Raw genomic sequence first — 16,252 nt, forward strand, 5'->3', positions numbered from 1 at the left:
TAAACAGATCTAATTTTTGTGGTCTGGTATGATGAAATTGCTCATTATTACAGGGTCTTTATTAAACCCGTTAGAGATTAAGAAAATGAAATCGATATTAGGCTTGTTCGTGTACTTATTAAGAGAAAATAATATCCGTTAGTGGCATAAAGATGGAAATCTGGAAAATTAGCAGCGATTCTGATTGTGAACTAAATCATGAATGGACATCTTAGTTTATTTATGAATCAGGTTTCTGGACTCTTGCCGGTCGTCTTCAGGCTGAAACATGTTGCAGAATCATCTCTAAAGAGTTTAGACTCCATCCACACTCAAACAGACTGTGTTACCCTCCTCAGGAGGGGTCTACAAAGATCACTGAACCACAGAGTTCATTGGAGTCAGTTGTTGGTGTGCTTAAATTATAGATAAATTATCTACTCACAGTCATGTCTTGGAGCAGCTTTTCAAGACTTATGTCAACAATACGGTGATATGTATCAGACAGAAATGGATTGACTGTTGCATGATTTATGGTTCATATCAGCATGGTTTGAAAGCATATCTCACACACAGCATTAAGAAAACAGTGTCATTTTGCTTTTTTTCCAGGACTGGGTCCTTAAAAGAAGCCAATACATTAAATGTAAATATTTATGTGCAATTCGTAGAGGAGGTTTAAGATATAAAGTATGATATTTGGGCCTTATTTTACATTCACATCTGAAAATTGAGAAACAAATATATTAAATATATTAAAAAAGGTAACCAAGGTTGCTTTAGCAACATGCATGCATTTAAATTTATTAGAGACTGACTGCCATACAAATGCTTACATAATCGGGCTTCCCATGCTCAGTGATCTCCAAAAGCTTTGGTTTCAGTAACATGTGGAGCATCTATTTGAAACTGCAAAAGCCAAATGCTCATTTGGACAAACAGGGTTTCGGTTCAGAAGTCAAACTGGATCCTGATTGGGATCATTTTAAAATGAAACAGTTTTTAAAGTGGAATCGCTCATGCAGCGTTTCAGTAAACTGAAGTTTGTGCCCTGTACTGTCTGTCTATATTTTGTCACTTGAGTTTTGTCTTTCTTAATGTGTGTAGTCATTATATAGATTGTGCATGTTTTTGATTTTAAAGGAATACTGCCATTTGTATTCACAAGTTCACAATCAGGAAAGTGCTGAAAGATGTGGCTTGCAGGGGTGCAAGGACAAAGCCATGCCATGTACTCCTCTCCAAAAAATAAAAAGACTGTTACCAAAGTGCAGTTTGCAAAAAATCACATGGACAGACCAGAAAGTAGTTTGATTAGCCTTTTATAAATGAAAAGAATAAATGATCGAATGAATAACACCAAAATAAAACCTTGTCTGGTGCTCAGATGCGTTCTAGCTATGAAAAAGGGTGATGTTAGCATCATTGTTTAGACCTGTTTTGATGCACCGGGCAAGGACGGCTTGCCACCACTGATGGAGAATTGAATTTTGAATTATACAAGAAAATTCAAAAAGAAAATGCCACGACTGATCTCAAGCGAAAGTGGCTCATGCAGCAAGACAACAAACATGTCTTTTATACCAGAGAATGGTCACAGAAGAATGCAGTTAATGTTTAAGACTGATCTCAGTCGGCAAAAATTAAGTTTGCAGTTCATGTGAGAAAACCAGCCAGCACCCCAGATGAAGTTGTTCTGTTTTGGGGGTAAAATTACTCCAAGCTGTTGCGCACTGATCAGTAGTTATCAGAACCATTTAGCTCATATTATTTCTGTACAAGGGGTTCAGACGAGATGCTGAAAGTACCACTGTGGCCACTTGGTGATATTTTGAGACTTATTAAAGATTTCTGTTTTCCTAAATCACCTATAACCCTCTGAAAATAATTGACTCAGTACCACTTTGGACATAGGCTGAACTCTACAAAGGGTCTCCGTAGTTCCATATCTTAATTACTGGCTCACATGGACAAACTAAATGCCCAGAACAAACATTGCATAAAGGTTTGCACTCTTTCAAAAGCTCACATCAGACATAGTCTTGTTAAAGCTGAAATGACTGACTAGTTCTTTAACAGAAAATAGCTGCTTTTGGAATTGATCCAGTAGTTTTATGCTTTGTAAAACTGGAACTTGTCATCTTTAAACTGCAGTCTGCCTAAAACTGAGAGACAACATGATGCATCATTTAATTAAGAAAACAGCTGTCAAAATAATAGCTAATAGAAAAAAACAAAGCTGATTCACTGAAGCCATTTTTAATTAAAGTTGCTTGTGTTAGGTTTTTAATATACTTATATAAGTGGGGCTCTTTGGAAGGTAGTATTTATACTGATTGTACTGATTATTCAGTTGAATTAAATTGAATACAGACTTCCATGGTGCAAAAACAAATGACACAGAAAATCACAATCTGCAAAACACCCCTTAAAAAACCTGATTACAGTGCGAATGTGCTGTTTCAATTATAGCGTTGGCTTATTGTGGGAATTCGATGAACAACTAAAAACTAAATGCCATAAATGGAAACAAGAACAGGGCTAATAAGCTGTACCCAGAGGGATTTTATATCAACCTGTCAACGCTTATCTATTTAAAACAAACGCTGTGCTTCTCGAGATGATAGACGCTCGGAAACCTCAGTGACTCTGGTGGCGCTTTTGCCAAATGGCAGTGTCCTACCTCTCAAATAGTTTTGACATTTACAATCAGAGGGAATCAGGCTGAGTCCGGCTTATTTGTATATGCCTTAATCACCACTGCAACCCTGCAAACACAACTGTATCCATGGAGAGAGAGCAACGGACTGTTTAAAACTGAAAGGACTCTATTCAATTTAGCATGGACACAGCTTTTAAAAGCCACCAGTGGCTTTAAAAAACTACACCGAATCCTGTGGTTACTGAGATTGATTTTAGTCATGGAGCAGGATATTGCTGCTAATATGAAACCACATTTTTTATGTTTTTTGGACATGTTTCTTTACACATTGTTTGCTTGCTTTGCGAAATGTGACATTAAGAGAAACGGTTTGCAATTTCATTTTGTCAGAGTTTTACCAGTATATGTGTGATTTTGAAATAAAGGTGTTATTGTACATACTGAACATTATTTGAAGCAAAACCTTCGCATTTTGATTCTTCACTCCAGAAGTGCTGTTGTCATCAATTTTTACTCTAGTTGTTGTGTAATTTGTTATACTTAAGGCTTTGCTCTCCATTTCCCTTCCTTCAAAATGGCTGGTTAATAGCCACCTTTTCACCAAGAACATTTCTGAGGCTTCAACAAATAGTAGATGGTCGCGATTCATTAGGTCCCGTGTCAGGGCTTTACTGGATTTGTTTTTTCCTGTTTTTTAAGGACATTACTTTCAGATATATTGGAGAGTTTTTTAGGCCTTCCGCTTCTTCTTGTGTCCTATAATTGTTTCGTCGAACTGACATGCTGGTTCCACAGAAGAGGGGCCTGAAAACTAAAGGCTCTCTCTCCCATTCTACTTTTAAATACTCTAGGAACAACAAGTAAGCCTGCAGTGTGAGAGCCAAGTGCTCTAATGGGGGGATATGGTACTATAAGGTCATTAAGATAAGATGGGGCCCGCTTATTTAAGACCTTATATGTGAGGAGCAGGATTTTGAATTCAAATCTAAACAGCTATTAATAACTGGTTATTTTGTCTGTTATTTGTAGACAGAACTCTACTTCATCTCTTGAGTTAGGCGCCTTTTTATGCTTTAAAGCTTTATAGGTCATTTTAAAGCACTTTGAAAAAACATCCCTGACAATTGTCAGGTATAAGAACTGGACTGAAAATGAGTGTAATAGCAGCCAATGTCCAAAGGAAAACATTAAAAGACCTGGAGATTTATTGCTCAAGAAGAAATCTGGCTCCTTAGAAGCAAAATGTAAAGAAATGACAGCTGGATCAAGACTTTTGCACAGCACTCACTATTCCTCTTAGCTGTATTTGAAGTGAAGTCATTTAGTGTGCTGAAAGGAGCTGACATCCATCGCCCTATATATGAGATTCTTACAAAAAATTTAAGCCATCCTGACATACATAATGAAACTTTTAATCATTCTTTTTCAAACTTCATAAAAGTAACACATCAAAATGACTGAAATAGATGTGAGTGCAAATTTGAGAAGAATTATCCCAAGCAGGCGTACCTCGTGGTAATTTTAATATAGTTATAGAACAGATAACATCCCGCAGAATCTTGATGGAGTCACTCCCACAATTTGCCTCCGAGGGAGAAAATCACTGACTAATATTATCATCACACTCTTGTAGCTTCATACTTGGATCCATATTTAGGGCAGAGCTGATGGAGGGCATATGTACTGAAAAAGATTTTAAAATTATCGCTCTGTGGCACCGAGCAACACTTCAGATATAATTTTAACCTCCTCTATTCAAAGCCAGATGACAAGCTGCTGCTCTTAAAGACTTCACTGCCCCCTTGTGTCTGTGATTAAATCCAAGCATGAGAGGAAAAGCAAGAGATACATGATGTTAGTCCTCAATCTAATCACTGCATTCATTTTTACATGTAAATAAGCTCTGAAGGCTGACATAAAGATTGTCTTTTTTGGATAATTAATAAAGCAAAGAACATCTCACAAAAAGCAGCTACACGATCATACTACTGATCATTATCCACTCAATTTCCAGCTTGCTCATCCTTGTAGAACTAATTCACATTCGTGCAGCTTGTGCTCACTTAAGAAATTAATTTGGTTTTAAAATTGCACCCCCACTTGGCTGAACGTGCCCATTTCCACATTAGATGTGAAAAATTCTGAAGTACATGTGGCCAATATTCAACACAGCTTTGTAATTTATGCTTTCATCTTTGGAGTGAGAGTCCATGGTGTATCTGGTGTATCTTCTACCACTTATTGCTTTTCATGCTAATTTGAAAGGTAAAATGAAAAACATGTTTGGCCGCTTGTGTCGTGTCTCAGATGAATAGAAGCATGATGCTGCAGCTGCTTTTGGTTTCAAGTTTCAATTCTGCATAAATCACATCATTGTTTGCTGTGGGGCACATATGGCTCCCGAGTAACAGGACATTGATAATGGCTTTCTTCTTGCTCATCCTCTCTCTGATTATTCCACTAGATGGCAGTGTCATTCAGCTGACTTCTATTTGTGATGTTTGAACCTTTCTAGAGCTCCACGCTCCACACGGTGGAGTTTTAAATATGCGATCTTTGCTTCATGTTGCATCCTTTCATCACCTCAGTGAAAAAGATTCTTTAAGAGACCAGAAGGCCAACTGATGCATTATTCAAAACTTTAAGAGTCTTAAATATGATCATCGCTAGATCGAGCCTTCTCAGCAAATTCTGTGCATGGAAACGTTTTGTGTTTGCATTCATATAAATGTGTTGGTGTATTAAAACTGCACAAATCCTATCTCATCCAAAAGAACAAGAATGTCCTGGTGTGCCAGTACATAATAAAACCATCACAATGCTGCACTGCGGGAGCTCCACCCCTCACTTCCCTTGCCCCATTGTGGTTCCTCAAAGATTATGAAACAGTACGTAGTGTGGTATAATATAATAGGTGCTGGCCTCTCCCTCACAGAGACGGTGTGTAAAAGTGCAGTTCTGTTTTCATATTCAAATATACTGAAGTCATTTTATCTGCGTTACAAGCCTGGCACAGGATTGGTCAACATTAGGAGAGAAGTGAAGAAGAACCCGATGAGTATTTCACCCGACATTTTTACAGTCAATCAAACTTTTTTCCCTTTTTTTTAACAGATATTTGTGATACTTATACTGTAGGTGTTTGTGAATGTTTTGTTTTTCACTCACTAGGGATTTCACAGCATCAGTGGGCCTGAGGCCAAAGTGCTTACTCACAGAGTAACAATCATTCTGGAGACATTTGTGTACAAAACCCAGTCTCGGGTCAGGTCACAAGTCCCACACCAGCACCATGGATTCAGTCAAAATAAAACCAGTCAAAATCCTTTGAAATGCCAACCAAACTAGTCAGGTTATCTAACTGCATTGCATAGCTTGTGAACGATTATTTTTATTTCTGTCTGGATGGGGAAGAACCACTCTCCAAGGAAGCCTTGGCTTTTGTAACCCATGATGCATATGCCATGTGGGTGTGGGATCTGCAGTTTACTGCTTCGGGGCTGAGTAAATAGTGCAGCCATTCCAGGCATTGCTGTGAATACAGGAGGAAGGAAATGTCTGTAATCAGGGTAACTTCACTGTTTCCCATAGCTGAGTCAGGAAGTAAATCAGTTGCAGGGAGATGACAGTAGATGAATAGAGGTAGCATATCCTGATAGACACAAAACAAGGAGAGGTTTTTCATAAACGTTGGGTTTTGAGATGTGATTTATATGTTTTATTTCTGATGTGCATATTTCCACAGAAATGAGATGGATTTATCTCACGTTTTACTGCTTTCGGTGTATAAGCTGTATTATACATTGTTCATCTGAAAACACTGCACACTTTATATTCCTGGCATTTATAGGGTAGTTAATGCTTCCCTTGTGGTCTGGATTGTGTTCTTCCAGTCTGTCTGTCTCCCTGGAGGCTGAGGCCACAGTTACACTGTTGTTCTTACCTGTTATTCCAATGAACAAATATTATTCCTGATCTATTCCTGGGGACGCAGAATTGTAGTCATACCACTTGGTTGTGTTGATGGACAGAACATTTGTGTCGAAGGAAGAAAATGTTCAGAACGCATCTGTAAAATGGATTATTCCCCCTTTATCGGGGGAACTGCAACAAATGTATACAGTTATATGCTTCTTCAAGATATTTTTTGCATCTGTGTCTATGTGTAAAGAGAGAAACATTATTAAACTTAACAGCTGTAGCTTGGGTCTACATGACAAAATAAATCCTAGTGTTCAGACCCAGCAAGTGTCAATTTAGGCCAAGCAGGCTGCTGGGATTGTAATACAAGCCTGTTTACTGCCTACATCCCAGAGTACTACTGCATGCATTCATGCATCCAATATAAGCCTTTGTTGTTCTTGAAGCTGATAAAGCTTCTCAAATTATATCATATTGAAATGATTGATTTATTACTGCATCAGAACAGAGTTTAGGGGATCTATGAATTGAGCTCATTACTCCCTGCAAATGTAATACCCATAAAAACTGGAAAGTGATTAATAAACATCCCCCCAGAGTCTACAGGTGGATTCTGGAGCAGTGAAACACAAGGCAGTAGGAAATAATGTGTCAGAGGGAGAGATGCAGCTTAAATAGACTCACAAGTTGTAAGCGTGTGCTGGACTGGTTCTTTTATAGCTTTTTTTTTTCTAAATTACTGGAGCACTCAAAGTCTCATTAACCAATTCACATCCACAGGCCCTGAGTGCTTTCTATCTAACACACATAATAATCCAATGGTGTATGTTGGATGCTTTAATAATTTGGCACAGACTGGAGCAGCCAGGGATTGAACCACCAACATTTAGCTGATGACCTGCTCTACCTCCTGAGCTACAGCCACCCACAATATGGGTGGGTATATGCCATGAGACATATCAGTGTGTATAACACAGTGTAGCTTGAGCTCCCTGCAACATCTAACTCAGAGGCTTTGTTACACTTCAGACCCTATTAGGTCTTTCTAAAGAGTTCAAGATCCATCCAACCAACCAACCATCCATCCTCCACGTATCTGAAGTTGAGTTGCAGTGGCAGTAGCTAAGCAAGGTTTTCTACATATTCTTCTCCCCAACAACACTTTCCAGTTCTTCCTGGGCGATCGCGATGCATTCCCAGGTCAGATGAGATTTATAATCTCTTCAGTGGGTTCTGGGTCTGCTCGGGGTTTCCGTCTAGTTGGGCATGCCTGGAAAACCTCCAAATTGAGGTGCCCAGGAGGCATCCTAACCATTGAACCACTCCAACTAGCTCCTTTTCTTGAAAAAAGCAGTCCCTCTGCTCGGCCCTCAAGTTTGAAAATGAATATAATCTCATGTTGTGTTAAGCAAATCTTAATTTGTTTTGACATGTTTTTGACAAAGAAGAGTGTCAAATGCAAAAAGATAATATTTGTCCCCCGAATCAGTTTTCTTTATTTCTTTTTAAACTCTGTAAATGTTTCAGTGACTGTAGAAGTCTCGAGGCAGTGTTTTATTTGCACAACAAAATCCTGATATCTGATACCAAGAGCAGAAGTGTTTATTTTCCACTCAGGCATGGAAAAGTTACGTGACTGTTCGAGTGCGGTGCGTTTAGAGTAATGACTTTTTTGCACTTCGGGACCTCCACGAACCCTTTTCAATGACATCATGTTCACTGGTTATGCCTCACACTAAACTCTAAACTAAAATCAGGTTTCTGAAAATGCTTTTTGAATTAATGGTACAAACATCAAAATACAATATGAAGATTATGGCTGACATAAAGTAAGAAGCTTTCTTCTTTTTCCCTAAGTCGCGACATATCTGTGACCCTATTACATAGGCTACAACATAGTTTAGCAGTCTTATTAAAAAAAATATTAGCTTTTAAGAATCATTTTGTATCTTCCAAAGATTTTAAACATAAGCTGTGAGCCACAGAGCGTGTGGTATCATTGTCAGTGGTTTTCCATATCCACTACCAAAACATAAAGTCCTTTCCCGATTCTCAAAACAACACCATGAGCTGCGGCATGCCAGTGAGCAAACAGGAGGTTATTTTTGTCTGTGGGCGACCCCTAACCGACCCCCTGCTAACCACACTGCTGCCTGGCTTTAACTAGGAGGAGAGATGGGGAGGGCTCACGTTGTGTGTGACAGCCACTCAAGGGTTAATTAGACTGGAAAGTTATGGTTGTTGAAATCAGGGAATGTTGGTGGGGAAGTGTGAGCTGTTTAGTTTTTTACATGTTGTTCAGATTGTCAGGACAGAAAATATTTCAACCCCCCCTCCTATTCAGCTGCTTTTTGTGGCTATACACTCAGCTATTTTTAGCAGCACAGCCTGTTCCTGCTTTATAGTGCTGATTTAATCACTGGATAATGTGGTGTGTTTGTTCACGACTAAGGTTTTCCTGGTATAAATCTTTGGATTACTCATTCAACGTTTTTTCAGTGGTGTGATATTTTTAATTTACCACATACACATGTCAAAACAGCAGCTCGTTTGTTGTACAGAGATGGACATTATGAAAAGTTTTCGTCACCTTTAAGGAATACATGAATTTCTTTTATACAAAGCCAGTTAAAACCAGTACATTGTTTTTGTGTAGTTAATGTGTGCTATGGTTTAACAACAATAGCATTTACCCTGCTTAGTGTGTCAACCTCACTTCCTAAAAGTCGTGTTGCCACTTGGACATGTTACCATGGAAATATTTCAGATGAACCAAGTGATGAATAAGAAATTCACAGGAAAGAAAGAAAAAAAATTTACACCTAGGAAAGTGAAGCTACGTTTTTAACCTGAACTGAAAAGTTCCATCCATCCATCAATTTTCTGCTGCTTATCCAGGTCACAGGGACAGCAGTCTAAACCAAGACTCATCTCTCTCCCTGATCACCTCTCATCCAGAAGGTGTTCCCTAGCCAGCCGAGAGAAACTCTAGCATGTCCTGGCCTGGGGCCTTTTCCTAACCGACCACAACTGACTCTTTCAATGTGGAGGAGTAGCAACTCTGAGTCCCTCCCGAATGACTGAGCTCCTCTCCCTGTCTCTAAAAGTGACTCCAGCCACCCTTCACAGGAAGCTCGCTTACTCTAAATTTCAGCAATGTCTGTTATGTGCATCATCCTTCATTGCATCATAGGATATTTGTGCTGGTGTCCAATGTTTGCATATTTCAATATTCCTCACCTCACTGGTTCTGACATACTAAAATGTCAGTCAAATTTTTTTAGCGTACAGCCAAACGTTACGTTTGTAAAATGTACATAATTTGTTAATGTTAGTCGACTGTTTTCTGGTTTATTTCAGAAGGGAAAAGTTTTTCTCAAAGATAAAAAATACTTAATCTTCAAGGTCTGCAGAGGAAATATAATTAGGTAATAATTAGAGGTGAGAATCATGTTGTAGCTCACTAGTCAATGAGCTTCTTCACTGCATCAGCTGCTTATTTTAATAAAAATATCCATATTTGCTGCTAATGCTAACAATCATATCTGAGAGGAAGTATTGTGACATCGCCCGCTGGTTAGTGAAGTGCTGATATGAAGCCTTTGTCATGAGTATTTTTTGCCACATCTGATGTTTTGAAGCTAGACGTGGCGAGACAGCAGTGGCTCTAACAACGTAACCTCAGAAACCTCAAGTTCATATCCTCATTAATCTTTCTTAATGACACTCAAAATAACCATAATTTACAGAATGGACTTAATGTTCTATTCTGCATCCCCTGAAACTCGCAATTGACCCCATAAAGTCATCAGTGAAGTGTTTACTGACGTCACAGAGCAAGTGAATTATTTTTTCCCATAGACTATACAACCAAAATTATTTTTCTATGTGTGTGTGCAACCAAAGGAGCCACCCACTAGTGGCCAATTTTAAAAAAGTTTTAAGGCACTCCATGCTCACCTTGTTTATACTTTCTTTGGCCTAACTCCTAATCATAATAGAATATAGAGCTTTATGGAAGCAGATACTGCAGAAATATTTTGTAGTTTTGTAGGTGTAACATTAGGTGGTATGACTGCTTTTATTGTGTGCTTTGTTAATAATACACTGACTTCAACCAAAATTTAAAGTTTTGATCACTTTATGTGAGTCTAAACATCAAACATGAAAGAACTGTGGGGTTATTTCTAAAGTGTTTATTTTATCGGATGCTGTGACTAACTCAGTTCTGTTTCCTGTGACTCTTTGTGTTTCAGTCATTGTTCTAATAAGTCAGTTGATTTTCTATTGTATTTGGATTTATTTGGAAAAACAGCGTATTTGGTGAACAAAAGTGTCTGTTAGTTGCTGTAAAAACTGAATAATTACTTATTTTGGTGAAACAGTTGTTCAGACTGGCAGCAGAAAAAGATGCTGCCAGTTTGTCAGAAAATGTGGGAAGGAATGTGAATGTTTGCATATCAGAGAGGGAAAGTAGTGTACAAATGCTACGGTTAATGTGCAATGAAATGTAATTACAGTTTGGTTTCAGGCAGCTGTGGGTATGTTTACTTTTTGGTAAATGTGTGCAAATGGTGTTTCGGTGACTATGTTAATGTGGCCAAAGCTGTCGCGGGCCGGCCTTTATTTATGCTCTCGTGACCGCTGCTTGTAGCACAGCTTCAAAGAAAGCTGCAGGCCTGCAGGGATTTCTTTCTGGCTTTCCCACCATCTGCATGTGACAGCTGCTTTGGTGGCTCCCCTGTGAAAATGAATATCCAGTGCAATTCCAACATCTTCAGCACATGCAGTCTTCTCTCAGCACAATTTTGGACTCTGTATGCTGGCAGATGTTCAGTGAGCAGCGAGCGTACAAAACATTTTTGCTTGCATCCTATCACTGAAGCACATTCTTGGTTTATTGTCTTGGACTAAACTTAAATCCAGGTGTAATTTAACACACCTGTTGCAGAGATAATACTGTGGCAGCTGCCCAGACTTTTCACTTCCATGATAAATAACTCCAAAGCTTGAAATGTCAGTGTTTTAGAACCTTACAATCAGTCATCGACGTCTCGACGTCTGATACTTTTAGAGTTTGATTAACATGTTCATAGTTTGATTAAACTGAACATCTGTCTTTAGTGCAGCAGCACATGCTGTTCGCTACTCAGATCAATCTTTTTCACTTTGACTACTCGAGTCAGAGCTGGCCCAGAATGAATAGTGTGTTTTGGAAGGAGCTGTCTGCTGTGCATACCTGCACCTAGATTACCTCTAATGTGCTTCTTGTCCTGACCTTTCCTTGAATTCTTCCTGAAACCGCTGCAGCAAAGATCCACAAGGAATATGAAGCTGGCTGCATTTTATGTGAAAAACCTATGCAAGCTGAGAGGAGTCGTACGGCTCACTCTGTTAATACAATACACGTGAACTTGCCCATCAGCAGGCACAGTCAGAAAAATCTCATCTTTTGAGACTGACTTTGTTTCTTTTCCTCATGAATGAGAGAGGTTAAACCAAATGTGTTTGCCCTAAAATGTTGTTTAACCTGGGCTCTATGCTGCCAACATGATTTGGTGAATCTAAGTTTGAAGCTCTGGACAGGAGTTGGATTTAGTGAGTGCTTTGATGTTAAAAGTAGCTTCATGTGGGAAAAAGCAATGTGGATTTTGGCTCTGAAAAGTCATTTGGCAAGGTGTAATAAGACTGTCAGGATCCCTGTGATGGGTTGAGCTGCACTTTCTCACCAGGAGATTATGATAGCACAGCAGCATAAACTATCTGATACATGAGCTAAAAAGAACTTTAGCAATCATCATGGACTGATAAATATTAGTGTCTGTAACACATTTGTTGTCATTCATTGCTACACTAAGCAACCACTTTTTTCATTTAACTTACATAACACATGCATATGGGATGGTAAACACTGGGTGTGAAGTCAGAGAGTATACAGAGTAATAGAGCAGGAATACACACAGTGTTTTCAAAAAAGAAAGATTAGATATGGTTTTCATAGCCTAAAGTAGTGAATACTAGTCCATAGTAGTCCCTGTTACTTGCACGTTAAACAAACAAGAAGTGGCTAAAGTGCAGGCTTTCAATTTTAATTCAAGGGGGTTAATAAAAGTATTGCACTGAAATCTCTTTGGGCCTCGTGTCGAGAGTTCCAGCAAACAGCTACCAAAGCTCAACTCTATCAGCTCCACATCTTTTATCTGCTTAAGCTGTCATGAGACAATGGAAGAACTGGTTATTAGTCAGCTGTCCAAATACTTTTGAGCCGGTGAAAATGGTACCCTGTGTATAAAATGACTATAATCCAAAGCAGTTAATACAAAACTTTTCTTAAACTCCTTAAAGCTTAAATTACAAAACAAATATCAAAGACCAAATACTACTAATTATACAGCTGAATGTAACTAATTACATTCAACTATAAATCTCACCAACCTGTCAGTGCATCACAGGTATAAAGTCTAACACAGCAGTTTTACAGTACTTATATTGCTAACACAGGATATCAAAAAATGTAACAGATTTGTAGAACTTCAGGTCGTTCAGGTCTGAAGCCTGAAGCAACAAATGCCACGATGCGCACAGCACATCTGGTGACAGTAAAAAAAACAGCTGTTGTTGAGTGCCCTCACCAAATTTGATTGGCTAGTTGTATTGAAATTATATTGTTCATTCTATTACTTTGTCTTGGTCAGCTTGGTAAAAACTGTACAGTTATTTAGTAGTAGTAGTATTATTTTCATAAAATAGGATGTTTAAACATGATCTGAGTATTTCATTGTTATGTCATTAGCAGATGGTTAATGGTTTGCATGCACACACCTCAAACATCTGCTCAGAGGTGGCATTAAAATACTTGAGGTGAAGCTTCATAATCAGTGTATCAAACTTCACAACTTTTGGCCTTGTGGGTCAAAGAGCGAAGAAGAAAGACTTTGGGTACCCACGCCACTTTTGTGCCTTGCCCCCAATAGATGATTTAGACTTCTGCAATGAATAGTTGTCTTCAGCAGGCCTACAGCATAACCAATGTTAAGTAGACGACGCTAATAACAGCATTCATACTTTTCATGATGGTTTATTTGTGTTTTATGTACACCTGACAGCAATGATAGAAACAAATAAAACTCCCCACTTTTTGTTGTGGTCAGTATTATTCAAGTGCAAACAGATTTGTTCCTGATACTTTCTGCAATCTCCCTCCAGCGTATCTACAGTGTAGATTTAACACAGAAGCGTAACCCCCCCTGTCAGGTGAACAGGCTACATTTGTCCAAATATGAATAAAGTTAACGTTTATTTCTTTGCTTTTCTTGTTGCAGTGGGAGCAAAGAATAAAAATAAATGGGAAGCTAAACACTTCAACCGCAGCACACCTTCAGTGAAACAAATACCATGAAATCCTAATCTTTTAGACTCTCATACCAGGATGATGTGGAGCTGATAAAGTGTAAAAAAAAAAAAAAAAGAAAGAAATTATTTCAACATAATACATTATCGGAATTATTCTCATCTGAGACTTGTGTTATAAATTGCCCTGCAACACCAGCAACACCTACAGTGTAGCTCCTTTATCTCCTTCCTTATGCCTGATTGTGTCTTCGATACAAGGCAGTTTTTTTATATATAGTACCAAATCACAACAAGAGTCACCTCTAGATGCTTTATATTGTAAGGTAAAGACCCTACAATAACAGAAAGAAACCCAAACATTCAGTAGCAAGGTTGTGGATTTTAATGACAATTTTAATTATTATCCTTTATTGTTGAAATATCTTGGGCATTTCTCATATAAAACAGCTATTACAAAAAAAAACCCCCACTATGTTAATGAGAGAAAAATAGCATGGCGTTGTCCACCCTTGGGGAATCAGCAGCTTCTTATTACGGAGCTTCGCAGATAGACGAGGGAGGCCCAGTCAAAAACTGCAATAAAACTGTGGCTCTGTGTCGCTGAAATTACTCTTCTGCACTGTCATTACATTTTCACATGAAGACAAAGAGTCTAAAATATCACGTAGCCTTACACATAACAGATTGTAGTGTATCTGTATTTGTGTCCGTGTACGCATACTCGTGTGTGGATTGACAATATTCATGTGTTTTCTTCAACATACTCTCCCATCGCTTGAACTCACAAGAATGGCATCAGAGGTCACCAACGCACGTTGCACACTGACCATTTAAGAGCAAGGCCACTCTGGAAAAACAAACTCAATTCAGCGATTTGTTTATGGAATGAAGAATGAAGTCAGATCAGAATTGCCTTTGGAAGCCAACACGTAATCACAGCTTAAGTAGCTTCTGAAATCAGAGTTTTCCTTGGGAACATAGATTTGTCAGAGAATAAAGTGGTATGGCATTTATGTTGTGCTTTTCTAGTCTTACTGACCACTGCGCACTTCACGCATTTTACCTTTGGGACATATTCATATTCTAGGCATGTGAAGCACTTTATCTATCTTACATTTACACCTATGATCAATTTAGAATCACCGATTTGGCCTGACATGCATTTCTTTGGACTGGTCATTGAAGGAAAGCAGTGGAAACTGATGCAGGCCCAAAGACTAAAAGATTCAACCCCAGGATCTTCTTGCGGTGAGGCAATAGCGCTACAACAGAAGATGATCTTTCATGAGTCTCCTGGGTCTACCTAATAATGACAATATCTGTCTGTCAGTGATTACTGGGTTATGTTGCACAAGTGATGCACAATGACGGCATCCAAAACACTCCAAAGAATGAGTCAGTTATCAATTTCATATTTACTGCTCTTGCTCAATTTGTAATAACACGAGCACACCTAGAACTAAAACACAATATCACAGTTCCCTTTGGTACCTTGAAGTCAATAATACCGCTGGCTGTAGCGTTCCTCAGCACCAACCTGCATCATGAATCAAAGTGATTTAGTGGCTGCAACTGCAAAGTCCTTCACTCAGTTCTAAATGAATTATTAGGAAGTGAAACCATCTGGCCAATGGGAAACAGATGGATGTAATGATGTAATGAGTGCAATAATCATCGGGCTAAAATGGTCGTTAATGGTGAAATTGGTGGTGCACGAAAAAAAATACCCCAAACTGGAAATCAACACTAAAAAAGTGTAATTTTTTCATGTAAATGGAAAGCATCAACAGTCTAGACTAGAGAGATTAGACTTTTAAGTTCTTCGAGACATTTAAACTTTGAAATCAACATTCCCTTAGAAGAAAATAAGAAAAATATCCAACAACTAAGAACTTATATTTTAGAAAAAAAGCTGTAAAATAAAGGTCTTGATGCAGCGGCCAGAGTTTCTTGTATAAAACAAAATCTTTTCATTTAGTATTCTAGGCTTTAACCAGTAAGGGTGCAAATGAAAATGTAGCAGTGAAGACTTTGAGAAGTAGACAGTAACAACAGCTGGATGATTTTTTTAACCTCCGTCTTTTGTGAACGAATTAAAATCTTATTTTTAAAGTAATCTCACTATTTTAATGACTGTACTGAACTGGGCTCCTGCACTGGACTACCAATAACAAAGCTATGGAAATTTTGAGAGCCCACAGCTAGATGTTCGCTGCGGTTTAATACAGGTGTGCACGCATTCCTAAAAGCTTTTGTTTTGTTTCTATATCCAGCAGACTTTCGAAATGTGAACTTTTTGTGGACAAAATGACATGCAGGAAGATGTTTTTCCACGTT

Source organism: Astatotilapia calliptera, chromosome 4, assembly GCF_964374335.1.
Source record: "Astatotilapia calliptera chromosome 4, fAstCal68.1, whole genome shotgun sequence".
NCBI classification, from domain to species: domain Eukaryota; kingdom Metazoa; phylum Chordata; class Actinopteri; order Cichliformes; family Cichlidae; genus Astatotilapia; species Astatotilapia calliptera.